Genomic DNA, 15507 nt, shown 5'->3' on the forward strand with positions numbered 1-15507 from the left:
AACAACGCAAAGAGAAGAGGAAGTTCAATTTCTGTTTAGAGATAAGCTCTTAAGGAGAACAAATAAAATGGATTTAAAAAAAGTGTAAACATAAAAGCAAAGCTAAACAATTCATATAAACATATTGCTTCTAAGATCTAGCCTCTCTCTCTCTCTCTCCCCTCCTCTCTCTCTCTCTCTCTCTCTCTCTCTCTCTCTCTCTCTCTCTCTCTCTCTCTCTCTCTCTCTCTCTCTCGATACCAATGATATCAGCCATTCTTGCACTATATCTGAATGCAATCCAATAACAAGCAGGATGTGGTTGCACTATGAAAAAACTTTTTAATGAAAATGCTTCTATTTCAGGTACTGGTTTCCAAACTGAGTAGAGAGAACGTGTTCTAATTAAACCACGCACACATCTCTGTACATTCAAGACTGCACAACTGCGATGCATATATATATATATATATATATATATATATATATGTATATATATATGTATATGTAATATGTATATATATATAATATATATATATATATATATGTCTATATATGTATATATATATATATATATATATATATATATATATATATATATAATATCTATATATATTATATATATATATATTATATATCTATAATATATATATATATATAATCTATATTCTAGATATATATATATATATATCTATATTCGATTTATAACGAATTGCAAGCTTAGGAGTGGGTTTCAAACGGTATTATAAAAGTAATTAAGAGCTTCACAAGAGGAAGGGGGTAATGACGGGAAAAAAAGGTGCTATGAATGAATAAAGGGCGAGTTGGTATGGGGCCTAAGAAAGAAGGGATGAAAGTATTTGGGGACTGAATAATAAGATGTTTAAGAAATTGAGGAGCAGTTACATGGTGGAAGGAAATTAGATCTTTGCACAAAAAAAGACAACGAAAGGTGTTTAAAAATGGTGTAGTTGGTGAAGAGGTTACAGGATAAAAAGAAGCCACAAGTTAATGGGATCACAAGTGAAAGGTTGCTGTATGTTGCAAACGGTTAACTGAGCGACATGCTAAGGCGAGTCCTAGGGAACGAAGGGTCTACAGAAATTAATGGAGGAGATCAATGTTTCAGAAGTGGCAACAGAAAAACAAGGACTGATAGAAGGAGATCAGAGTTGGTTTAGAAAATGAAAGGTGTGTAGTGTAAGGAGAACAAGGGTTTATTATAAAGCAGTAGAACAAAAAGTTAGGAGCAAAGGTAAAAACTTATAATATGAGAAGTTTCTAGGTGTTGGGTATGGATGGTACTTTGTCAGAGTAATTAGTTTGTGAGATGAATGTGCAGCGTGTGTTGAAATACATGCATACTCGAACATATTTCAACAACGACTGGTTTGATTTAGATGTGGATCAAATACCATGGTGGTTATATATCCATGGTTGCTTGCTCATTTTTGTGGGTGTAGTAGTTTCTATGGCTGTTTCATATTTTCGTGCTTTGGGTATTCAGAAAAGTTACAGTACGGGCAGGAGATAGTTGCCAAGAAGAGGGTTAATAACATTTTCTTGCAATGGAGGCTGAGTGGTTGGTGAAGAAGACAGTAAAATAGTACCTGAATTTATTTATCCAACCACAGCATTTCCATCATGTTTGCCGATTATGCAGTTTTCAGAGGTAGTGAAGAGAAGCTGTAGCCAGTGGTAGGAGATTTTCAGTCTGCGTAGAGGATAATTGGAGGCAAATGATAAAAGTAAAGTATTGATAGGATATTGAAGCTAAGGATCATGGAAGAAGGGAAATGGTTCATTTGTAAAGACATTTAGTAATAAATGTAATGGCTACGGCAAGACAAAAGAAATAGTGAGTCACAGAAAGGTGAAGAAAGAAATGCAGTGGGGGTATTTGCTAATTATTTGGAAGCACAAAAGTGTTTTTATGAAATAAATTCTGGAATATATATGAAGATAACTGTACTGACTCGTTCTTGGAAGTTATGTGTGGATGATAATGCAGATAAAAGTAAAAAGATACAGCCAGTCAAGATTAACTTTCTCTCTCTCTCTCTCTCTCTCTCTCTCTCTCTCTCTCTCTCTCTCTCTCTCCTCTCGTGGGAGTATATTGATCCCAATTTTTAAAGGGAAAGGCGATGTCCAAGAGTATGGTAATTATAGGGGCATTAAATTGATGTCGCACACTTTGAAGATACTGGAAAGGATGATTGATGCTAGACTGAGAGAAGAAGTACAAATAGGTAAAGAGCAGATGGGATTTATGAAGGGAAGGGGAACAACAGATGGTATATTTTGTCTGAGGCAAATAATGGAGAAATTCGGGGAATGACAAAGGGACCTACATATGGTATTCATTGACCTTGAAAAGGCTTATGACCGAGTCCCGAGACAAGAAGTATGGAGGAGTCTGAGGGAGAAGATGGTGGCAGAGAAGTATGTGCGATTGATACAAGAGATGTACCGGAATGTATTTACCAGAGTGAGGAGCAGTGTTGGGGAGACAGAAGGTTTTGAGGTGAGAGTAGGATTACACCAGGGGTCGGCTCTGAGCCCTATTTATCTTTAAACATAGTGATGGAGTGTTAATTAGAGGAAGTAGACAGTACCATGGAACATATTGTATGCGGATGATATTGTTCTGTGTGCAGAGAGCAGGGAAGATCTGGAAGTGAAATTGGAAAGATGGAGACAAGTACTGGAGGAAAGAGGAATGAGAATAAGTAGATCTAAGACAGAATATATGTGTACCACCACTGAGGGGGATGATAGAGAAAGTATTCAGCTTGGTGGGAGCAATAAGAGAGTGATAAGTTTAAGTATTTGGGGATCTTTTGTTAACGCTGGAGGAAGTATGGAAGAAGAAGTAAAAACATCGGGTACAGGCAGGCTGGAACAACTGGAGAGCGGCCTCTGGAGTTCTTTGTGACAAAAGAGTGCCGCTTAGGTTAAAACGAAAATTTCACAAGACGGTGGTAAGAACAGCAATGCTGTACGGTACGGAAACAGCAAGCATGAGAAAAACAGAGCAGAAGATGGATGTGGCAGAAATGATAATGCTTAGGTGGATGTCTGGGGTGACAAGAGAGGATAGGATCAGAAATGACTACATAAGGGGGTCGACTAAGGTGGTGGAAGTATCAAAGAAAGTGCAGGAGGGGAGGCTGAGATGGTATGGACACCTCTTGAGGAGAGATGAGGACCACGCTGGGAGACATACTATGGGGGTGGAGGTGCAAGGAAGAAGAAGAGGGAGACCAAGAAAGAGATGGAAGGACAGTGTGAGAGGAGACTTACATGAGAAGGGAATTGATGAGGCAGAAACACAGGATAGAAATAGATGGAAACTGCTCATCCGAAACGGCGACCCCATATAAAAATGGGAACAAGCTGGGAAGAAGAAGAAGATATATATATATATATATATATATATATATATATATATATATATATATATATATATATATATATATATGTGTGTGTGTGTGTGTGTGTGTATATGTGTGTGTGTGGAATAAGAAGTGATGAGTATATCAGAATTGATTATGCGACAAAATAACTAGTCGCAAAAGAGCTAGTTCTAAAATAGCTAGTAGGTCATAAGAGCCAGTGGGACATAATAAATAGTAGTTCTAAATCAGCAGTTAATTTTGCGTTGCATACGTGGTAATGACAGATATCTTTTAACAACTCTATTATCACAACTGGCATCTGTAACATAGTTAAAAATATATGATTTAGTTTGGCAAAAGTCGGCTTGTGATTTGGATTTCATTGCGCTTGCTTATTCGTCTGTTTGTTGTAATTATTCTGATTATATATAACCCTTCAGCATGAAAGTTATAAAAGCAAAAAAAGCAAGTGGTTGAATATGTCACGAAGGTCACATTGATGGGAAGAATATAACCAATAAGGAAGCGCAAAATTGGAGATGCGTTATCAAAAGCTGTAAAGGAACAGCTGATAATAGCAGAAATAAGGCTGATTGCTCAGATTGCCTTCAGTATGCTGAAAGAAATATCTTACAATCCAACTGCACCACCTCGAAGAATCATTGCTAGCGTTACTCAAAATATTGATTATAAAATGGCATCTTGTATCCCAAAGAGAATGCTTTCAGGAAATGCATCAGAAAAAAAATTGAAGGTTATTTTCACGAACCAGAATTAATCTCAGAAATCAATTTACCTGAAGATTTGAAAAAAATTACTATAGAGAACAATAAAGAAAGCTTTCTATTTTATAATAGTGCCAGTGATTTCCATATAATAATACTAATATTCTCAAGCAAAACCATGGTAGACCAGCTTGCAATTGCTACACACTGGATGTGCGACGTTATATTCAAAATGGTGCCATAATTATTTTATCAACTACATACGATCCACCCTTTTAAAAGTGAATATATATTTACTGACAAATAAAGAAAAGGAAACTTATAAGAAAGCCTTTAGAATTTCAAAACAGGAGCGCCAAGATTTAAGGCCAAGCACAATTATGTACTGCAGGTTTTGAGAAACCAGCTTTGGATGCTTTCAAAATATTTTTTGGAAAATGTTGAGATACTACAAGAATGTTTCTTTCATCATTCACAAGCAATTTGGAGCAAAATCCAAAGTATTGACCTAACAAATAGTTATGTAACTGATATTAACTCTCTTCCTCATTGTAAATTGCTTGCTGTATTTGCGTTCCTACGCTCTAAATAAAATAAATGAAACAACCCGAGCATTTAAATAAATGCTGAAAACACTGAGGTTATTCAAATGGGGCAAGAAATGGAGGAATTATACTTTTATTTCAAAGAACAGACAGAAAGAAAACAGAATGGTAAGAGGAAATTAATATCTTTGTAACCCGATCCCTAACTACCCACTTCCTCCTGAGTTTCTACAGTAGTCGTCCTCCTCCTCCTCCTCCTCCTCCTCCTCCTCCTCCTCCTCCTCCTCCTCCTCCTCCTCCTCCTCCCTCCTCCTCCTCCTCCTCCTCCTTTGTCACAGGGTATCTTACATCCCTACCTAATTTTTGACTATTCTGTATTACGAAAGTTGTATAATTCTGGTAATTATAAGAGTAACACCGACTTCTTGTAGACATCGCTAGCAAACTCAGAAGAATGTCTTTCGAAGATATAATGACGCAACTTATGACGTCATCAATTTGCCTCCTTCTCGATGGATAATTGGCTATTCGTGAAAAAGTCTCCACCACTGGCAATAATGAAATATAACCAATACCCCTTGTTTACACTTTGTAGTAGTGGTAGTAGTCGTATATAGCATTTATGCCATGAGTTTGAGTGCTAGAATCCTTGAAGAAAAGGGTTCCAACAAGTAATCAGAGAAATTACTTTTTATCTATTTCTCCATTGAAAAATTATATAATCAAAAATCAATTAGCAAAGTGAAGAAAACTTTGCATCCGTCGTAACTCCATTGATATTTTTCCTAATATGACAGTGACGATCATTGTAATAAATAGACAGTTGCATGGGATTAGATTCGATTATAGAATTTAGACTTGAAGCCAGGCACTGGGACCTATAGAGGCCATTCAGTGATGTACGTATTATAAAAAAAACATTTTGGGGGGGACATTTTTTTTGGCAAAGCAAGTTTTAATGTTGTTCTGCAAGTTATATTTTACTAAGAAATCAACAACTATTGCTTTATAGAGCATATATAATGATATTTCTGCGCCTTATGGAAGTCAACAAATGACGAAAACTTGGTAGCTTTGGTTGCCCTATTATTAGTTTACCTGTTCAAGCTTACGTAGGGTTTGCCACGGGCCTCTTCACTTCTAAACAATTGTCCAAGTCGAGTCACAAAAGCTGTCCTGCAACCACGGGGACAATGACTTATCATAGCCGCCATTCTTGAAGCTTTGACAAGGTACCAATATTCATCAATAATTTCAGACAGCTGTTTGTCGTCATCACCTTGTGGGTGGGAGGAGTCGGGACGTTATATGTTTAGGTCACGTATCACTTTGAACCCATACTGTTCCGCCACTGGCTTCGGCTGCTTTATTTTACTCTTATAAATATACTTGTTTCTAATATAAATAATAAAGAATGCTGCCGAAAATTAGGTAGGGATGTAAAGTATACTATGGCTAGGTAATATCTTTGTCAAATGGACAGAAAAAAAGTTATTCCGGAAAAACACCGGGACCAAGGCTCTGACTCTCATGGTAGATGTTTTGGGCTTCACTCTGCAGAACGTATCATTATTGAAACCATAATGAAAATAGATGAATGGGCTTCATCTGTAAGCTTTAAATGTGCCATAGATGAAACTTAAGCATTCATGTTTTATATATAAATAAATGTGGACAAGGGTGAAGAAATAGATTTAAAATTCAGGAATCATAGTATTCCAATTGGCCAGACAGCAAAAGTTTTAGAAATAGTATTTGATACTCACTAAAATTGGAAAGCCCACATAACATACATGAAATAAACTGTAGTAATGCATTAAATCTAATTTAAAATTATCCAACTCTACTTGGGAAACTGATGGACATACTGTAAATGCCGTAAGTATTTTATATTTTATTCATAATTTTGAGTCTTCTTGGATCGACTGCTACACCAAAATTTCTCAGGACTATTATAGCTTGTTAGGCAATTGCTAGATCCAAGAAGCTGTAGTTTGACGAAGTGATAATTATTTACTTGAAGAAAGCCGGTCGGACCTCATCTACACTACAGTTGGTGGGAATCGACTTGGACTGTATAGCTGCGACTTGTCTTAAGGTCTGTCCAGACGAGCGGGCGTGATCGCGGGGAGCTCGGTAGGTAGGTGGGCAAATTCTGCCGGGCTCACCCGTGACCGTGAGTGTTGTGCACACGGCAAGGTTGACGAATGGGCAGACTTGCCCGACGACCAGTACACTGTGGAGTGTCGTTCGAGATACATGGTGGCTAGTATTGCTCAGAAGAGAAACTGCTGCATAATAATTTGCGTATACATAAAGAAAGAGACTAGAGAGTTGTGCAAAGATTGGCTAAATAGGAGAAATGTTTACGGGAGCCATACAATAATAGTACGTAACCACAATATCCCTATGAACATGGTTATAAAAACTACTATATGAGAATGAGTGTAAGTACATGGCCACCGATTCCATACACTCCTAGCGAAGTTTGAGTCATACATCTGAAAAGATACAAACATACGGCACAGCAAAACAGCTGATTGGAGCAACGCTGACATTTTTTAACAACAGAGAGAGAGAGAGAGAAGAGAGAGAGAGAGAGAGAGAGATAGAGAGAGCGAGAGAGAGAAGAGATTTTAAAGAACAATAACATAAAAAAAAAAAAGAGAGAGAGAGACTGGAATTCGAACAGAAATGAAGTAACAACTACTAAAACGGTCTACGGTCCTTACAGACCTTACAGACCTTACATCTTGTTCGGGTTGCCCCAGGTCCCTCAGTGTGAGGCACCTCTAATGTCTACCAGAGAGTTGCTAGTACATCTTCCGGTATATTTTGCATCTTCCAATCTTGGATGGTCTGGGATGCAGTTTAGATATTTGTCGAGCTTATTCTTAAACACATCTACGCTCACTCCTGATATATTCCTCAGATGAGCTGGCAACGCATTGAATAGACGCTGCATTATCGATGCTGGTGCGTAGTGGATTAATGTCCTGTGTGCTTTCCTTATTTTTCCTGGTATATTTTTGGGCACTATTAATCTACCTCTGCTTGCTCTTTCTGATATTTTTAGTTCCATCGTCGCAATGATTTTCTTGTACTGGAAAATTCCTTCTATTCTTTGTTTTCCATGGCCTGAATTATCATGTAGCGTTCTCTTCTCCGCCCTTTCCAGACTATATAATTTTAAGAATTGTAGTCTTTCCCAGTAGTCTAGGTCCTTAACTTCTTCTATTCTAGCTGTAAAGGACCTTTGTACACTCTCTATTTGTGCAATATCCTTTTGATAGTGTGGGTACCATATCATATTGCAATATTCAACGTGGACTACGAACATATGTTTTATAAAGCATAATCATGTGTTCAGCTTTTCTTGTTTTGAAGTGCCGTAACAACATTCCCATTTTTGTCTTTACATTTTGCCAACAGAGTTGCTATTTGATCATTGCATAACATGTTCCTATTCATCATCACACCAAGGTCTTTAACTGCTTCCTTATTTGTGATGGTCTCATTATTAGGTCCCTTATATGCATATAGCTTTCTTTCTCTGTCTCCATAATTTATTGATTCAAATTTATCAGAGTTAAATACCATCCTATTTACCTCTGCCCAATCATATACTTTGTTAAGGTCTCTTTGTAGAGCGTTCCTATCTTCATACAAGTAATTTCTCTACTTATTCTTGTGTCATCTGCGAAACTACTCACTACCGAATCCTTAACATTATTGTCTATGTCTTCAATCATAATAACAAACAGTATTGCAGCTAACACCGTACCTTGCGGCACACCGGATATTACCTTGGCTTCATCCGATTTCTCGTCGTTTGCTATAACTATCTGTTTCTGTTGTGTAAAAATTCTTTTAACCATCTTCCTACTTTATCCACGATATTGTGTTTTCTAATTTTCTTCGCTAATATATTATGGTCTACTTTATCAAAAGCTTTTGCAAAGTCTAAATAAACCACATCTGTTTCATTTCCGCTTTTCATATTTTTGAATATGTTTTCACGGTGGACTAACAGTTGGGTTTGTGTACTTTTTCCGGGTACGAAACATGTTGTCCTTTATTAAACAAATTATTTTTTATTAAAATGTTTCATAATATTTTTCTTCATTACCCTTTCATACACTTTTTTCATTATATGTGATGTTAGACTCACAGGCCTATAATTACTTGCCTCTAGTCTTGATCCACTTTTGAAAGTAGGGGTAATATACGCTAATTTGTGCTCATCATATATCTTGCCTGTATCTACACTTTGTCTTAATAATATTGCAAGTGGCTTTGCGATAGAATGAACTACTTTCTTTAACAAAATAGCAGGAATTCCATCAGGCCCTGCAGCAGCTCCATTTTTAATTTCATTAATAGCCTGCACAATATCAGCTTCATTAATATCTATGTCAGCTAAATATTCACTATTTTCATCCCTTACTTCTATATCATTATCTTCATTATCTATTCTAGGGGTGAATTCTCTCTTATATCGTTCTGCCAGTATGTTGCAAATTTCCTTTTTTTCATTCGTTAATCTCCCTTCAATTCTCAGAGGGCCTATTTCTATTCTTCTTTTATTCATCTTCTTCGCATATGAGTATAATAGTTTTGGGGTTTTTGCTTGATATTTAATAGGGTTTTTTCTTCCAAGTCCCGTTTTTCATTTTCTTTTGATTGTATAATCTTTTTTTCTGCATTTTTCTATCTTACTTTTTAGTTCTATAACTTTCCATGCATTTTTTCTTTTGCAAGACCTTTTTTCCACTTTCTGATTTTCTGGAACAAGATTCTTCTGTCTCTTGGTATGCATGAATGATGTTTTCTTTTCTTCTTCGGTATATATTTTTCCACTATTATCTCCAATATTTTTATATAATATCTCCGTATTTACCCTTATGTCATCACTTACTTGAAAATGTTATCCCAATCTTTGTTTAATTCTTCATTAATTTCTGACCATTTTATATTTTACTGTAGAAGTTGTATTTTCCATATCCTTCCCACTTTTTCATTTCTTGCTTATCTCTGTTTTCACTTGCTTTGGAATGAACTGTTAATTCTATGACATTATGGTCTGAAATACTCGCATTATAAACTATTATTTCTTTAACATAATTCATCTCGTTCACAAATACTAGGTCTAAAGTATTTTCCTTTCTTGTTGGCAGGTGATTTATTTGTTGAATGTTGTATTCTAGTAGCATATCTAATAGCTTTTCAAATTGCCTCTTATCTTCTGCACTACTATTACTCTCTTTTTTATATGTATAAGTACAACCACAATCTCCTATTCGTTCTTTCCATTCTACGAAAGGAAAGTTGAAGTCACCAGATAGGAGAATAGTCCAGTCCTTGTGATTTCTACATATATCATCCAATTTTTCAATTATTAAGTCAAACTCTTTAGTATTAGGAGGTCTATATATTACTATGTTCATCAATTTTTCAGATTCAAATTCTACCGCTATTAGTTCACATTCTGAGTTACTATATTTCTCATATATTTTTCCTTGTTTTTTGTCTTTCCCATATATTGCGGTTCCCCCTTGATTCCTATTTTTTCTATCTGATCTATAAGTTTGGAACCCTTTTATTTGATCATCATTCCCAGTCTCTTGGGAATACCAGGTTTCACTTATATTCATTATATCTATTTTCTTTTCATTTTGGGTTAGTTCTTCTAAGTACTCTATTTTTCTTTTTGAGTTACTCGTAACTAAACCCTGCGCATTCATCACTATGATGGTTTGCGTGTTTTCTCCTTCATTTATACTGATAGTAATAAGGATTTTTCCCAGGTCTCTTTCCTGTTCTGGTATGTTTGTTCTTTTTTTCATTTCCAGAAATTCTTGACATTAAAAAATCCAAACTTTTCCATAATATTTGATCTTCCTTCATCATAATTATTCATTTTGTGTCTGAATCTGCAATTTTCTCCGCGTTCTGCAATATCCTCTTGCATAATAAATACAGTTATTATCTCTTGAGTAGAATTTCGGAGCTGTGCTTTGAAATTCTTGCTGACTCCTGCATGAATCTCATTGGTGGTTTGCTTTTCTCTTTTACCTGATATTCTTGATTTCTCTCTTTATTTGTTTCTTTCTTATTTTGGATTTTATTACTTGGTTGGTTATTTATTTGATTATGATTCATGGCTACAGGGTGCATATATTTGCATTTTTGTCGAACTTACATCCTTTTCCTTCTTTTAGGTTTTTACATATTTTTGGATGCAGATCTCTGCAATCATCCCCATATCCATCTAAGTATGCACATTTACCATATATTTCATAGTTTTGACATATCTTAGGATGTTTGTAGTAACATCTTTCTCCAAATCTGCAAATTCCCTCTTTTCAAAAGGTTGCAGATTTTGTCTTTCTTGTCTATTTTTTCCTCTTTCCCGTCATTGTATAGATCTGGGTAGAGCCTCTTCGGGATTTGCTTTTCTGTTGTCATATCGTAATTTATTTCTTCGTAGGTATGCTGCTTTATTGCCTCATATGTAGTATCAATGAGTATCTCTGCATCCATACTTTTATCTTGTTCTTTGTTTTCCTTATTTTTTTCTGTCATTTCATTTTTGTTTACTTCTCTTCCGTTTTCCTCTTCTTCTTTTTCTTCTTCTTCTTCTCCTTCTTCTCTTCTTCATCCTCAACTATTTGTACATTCAATCTTGATTTAATAACATTGTCTATCCATGATAGACATGTTGAACAAAAAATTCTTGTATCTTTTCTCAAATCTTGTATTACCTCAGCACACTGTGGATGGGTCGGAATGTTGCATGCAGCACATTTTCTGATTAGGTTTTGTGGATTGACTATGCTATACCAAACCTTACACAGTTTGCATGCTTTTGGCATTCTTTTTGTTCTAATGCATCAATTAGTATATTCACAAGATTCACCTTATTCATTTTCTTTGTCGGAATATGTTGGTTTATGTATATTTTCTTTATGAGTCTCTTGACCACTTGGATTTTATTTGGAACTTCTTCAATTATTTTCAAGATGTTTTCATTAGATTTGTTCCAGTTTGAAGGATTATATCCTTCTAATAAATCTATGAATGCTTTTGTATCTTTTTGGTTAGGACTGTTGCTGATTTCATAGATGAGAAATGCCAGTTCCCTTCCTGCTACCTCATCGTATTGCGAATCTGCTAGACACGCCAAATTACGCCACCTTTTCCCGCAGTTGGAACTTACTGCCATCTTGTTCTGATTTATAGTATTACACTTGATAAACTAACTTAGAAGACGCTTTATCCTACTATTTTGCACACTAATCTTATCACCGATAGTTCACGAACACTTCTAGATATTTCTCAAATTCTAGTCGTATGTTAAACTTGTGATATCTGTTGATTATTGTGACTTCACGCGGGTACGTCTCACCAAGCAAGATGGCTACTACGAGAGAGAGAGAGAGAGAGAGAGAGAGAGAGAGAGAGAGAGAGAGAGAGAGAGAGAGAGACAGACAGACTGGTATTCGAATAGAAATGAAGTAAAAGTTAATAAAACGGTCCACGACGAGAGAGACTTGAGGGAGAGAGAGATGAGAGAGAGAGCGAGAGAGTAGAGAGAGACAGTACATATGGAATATTCGAATAGAATAAGGTAAATTAATAAAACGGTCCCGAGAGAGAGCGAGAAGGAGAGAGAGAAGAGAGAGAGAGAGAGAGAAGAGAGAAGAGAGAGATGACTGGAATGATATGAAGAAAAATTGCTAAATGAACAGCTTTTTTTTTAAATTTTTTATATTTCATAATGACCTTGAAGAAGAGCTGGATTAAACAGCAATATTTTTGTTAATACTATCTTTCTTGCCTTGGTAGAAATGTGTCTAGGAAGAAGTCCGATCACAGAATGTTTATCATTCAGTCGCAATTTTGATTTTACTCTGGGAACTATATGAATAATTAAGATATTTGGTGTCAGTATAGAGAGTCATAACTGCAAATGCATGTATTAGTTTATGTATTTATATTATGTATGTGTATGTATATATATATGTATATATAATATATACATTTATATAATGTATATGTATAAATAAAGGCAAAAACCACGAAGGAAAATGAAACAATGGGGTACTCTATTGCTTCACTCCCCTTCCTGGCTTTTGCCTTTATTTATACTACATTCATCACGTTCCAAATTTTTTTATTGTTATACATGTATATATATACTAATGTTTGTGTATGTGTATATGTATGTATATGTATATATATATATTCAAATTGATAAGGCATTTGCTCACGTTAATTTGTTTTGTTACCTAATCCATTGGTTTTTATTTATTTGCTTGCATACTAAACGCCTAGTCATGCTCAAGTTACAAAGATCTATGATAAAACAATCCTTTTGATTTTTATTTTATGGGGTTCCTATGATAGCGTAAGTCTGGCAGTGTCGTACCTTCAGTAATTGCTTCAGATCCTTGGGAAGCGACTGGTTGATTTCGCTCAACACGGGCACGACCATTTTGCTGGTTTGCCCGGTATATGAGCCCGATGACATGCTTGGCCGCCGATCATGCCCGCTCGTCTGGACGTGCCTTTAGGTGTTGACCCATTCTACCTGAGCAGTCGTAATATCTGCGGCCTGGACAATTATTGCTCCCATGCTGTTAAATATTTAGGTGGACCCACACACATTTTGGTTAGTATCACTGGTTTCATTTACGTAGCAATATGTGTGATTTAATTACAAACAATGTTGATACTTATGTTTTCCGTTTTTAAAAAATGTTGGATTTAGCTACAGTAATTAAAAGGTATTATTTGAAATTGTATTATAGATTAAATTTATTTAGCTCATTGGCAATTGATATTTTGCCGTCATTTAAATGAATGTAACCTTTTACAGAGACCTCGTTCCCGAACTCCTGTGAAAATAAAGTGAAGATGACTCACGAGCGTTCTCACTCCCCAACTGTAGCATGCATGAGGTAGCAGAAGCACAGGCCCTTACTATATTGTATAAATCAAAAGCGTTGTCTATTGGAAGCGAAATTTATATGGCTCGGCATCAGACGCAACGCTAAACACGTTAGGCCTTATTATGTATTCATGAGCCTTTGGATCGTCATCAAACTTATCTTTAGAAGTTGAATGTAGTGAATAAGCGCTCTTTCTCTCTCCAAATTAACTTTTTTTCGTTATGAAAATATAATTACAACAAAATATGTAGCATTATTTACATTATGGCAAAGTATAAACAAGTTATGATATCAATTCAAATACAAAGTTAAACATTTCATTTGTCAGTACCAGATTCGCTGTTTAAACTTGACATGTTGTCCAGATAATTATTTTTTATATACATACCCTTACACATAAGATACCTGAGCAACAGAAACTTAAACTAATCACAATAAATTTACAGTATCGGTACATGCCAAAGTCTAATATCCGTACTGTTATTTTTTAAGAAAAACATTTACAATATAAAAACTCAACAGACTCTTAACTGAAAGAAAAAGAAAAAAAGAAAAAGAAAAATTCATACACCAAATACTGGCCCGTGAACATTTTTCATAAACTTCCTTTTTATACCGTTTTTAATAAACAACGGTTAAAGGTTACTTTTGACGAATTATAACAATTATTTCTGATTCCAATTTTTTGTTAGTCGCCTTCCGTGGTCTACTAAGAAAATAAAACAAGGATATTTCTAAAACCGTCTTGTTACAAGTGTCATGCAATACTTTTTTGGAAATGCCACAAAAAGGTCGAAAATGAACGCAAAAGTAAAAAATGTGTAATGCATTTTCTGTTTCTCCACATTTATCACACCAGTCATGATCATTAAGTTTTAAAATACTAAGTTGATGGTGAGTGGTAATGACGCCATGTACATATTCATACAGAAATTCTCTCTCAACATTTCCGATGAGGGCACCGTTAACTCTTCTCCATATCACTTTCCAGTTATACGAAGGATACTTTTACTGCTCTTCAATCTTCGGTGCAGCACCAGCTTTTAAGTTTGAGTAAATGTTCCTGTTAATCAATGCAGGAAAGCTCCTATGCTTACATATTATCCGAAACACCGATATGGCAATCGAAAAAAACCACGGAGAACAGTACGCATATTCTTGTAGAAAAGGAGTATCAAACAATGAGTTTATCCTTATTTCGCAATACACTCAGTCCTTAATTATTTTTAATTAACCGCTCGTAATGCCGTACGACTAAAAATCGACAAAAAATCAGAACCACGTCGAGAGTGAACTTCTATCACCAGAAATACACAGCTCTAACACCTCAATGGAATGCCCGAGAATCGAACTCGCGGCCACCGAGGCGGCAGGTCAAGACCATACCGATCACGCCACTGAGGCGCTAATGTATACATTTGGTGTTCTTTTGAAATCATATAGATCACTGTACGCATACAAAATCGTGGATTGATAACGTTTGGCTTTCTAATATATATATAGTAGAAAACCTTAAAATAATGTGCTTGATAGGACTTAAAAAACATTCTATTAGCATTTGACCTGACATTTATTTACAAAAGCTTATTTACGATTTTACAATACATTATTTAATGAACTACCATAAATATACTTAGATAACAACAGTATCTGGCTTCATAATAGAAATGAAAAATACTTAGCAAAAAACGGAAGAAAAAAAAACACCAACAATCTTTTAGAATTCTCATTTCCCTATTTAGTTAATTTACTCATATTTTCCTCTTTTTTGCCTCCTCGATACAATTTGGGCATTCAGAACTCTCATCCTAAAAAACATCCGACATCTGACAAAAACAATATTACTTTAAAAGGCAAGGTTACACAATTTTCAATATGGCGTGCCAAGTCGTATAATATTCCATTG

This window comes from Macrobrachium nipponense, chromosome 37 (assembly GCF_015104395.2).
Source record: "Macrobrachium nipponense isolate FS-2020 chromosome 37, ASM1510439v2, whole genome shotgun sequence".
Lineage (NCBI taxonomy): Eukaryota > Metazoa > Arthropoda > Malacostraca > Decapoda > Palaemonidae > Macrobrachium > Macrobrachium nipponense.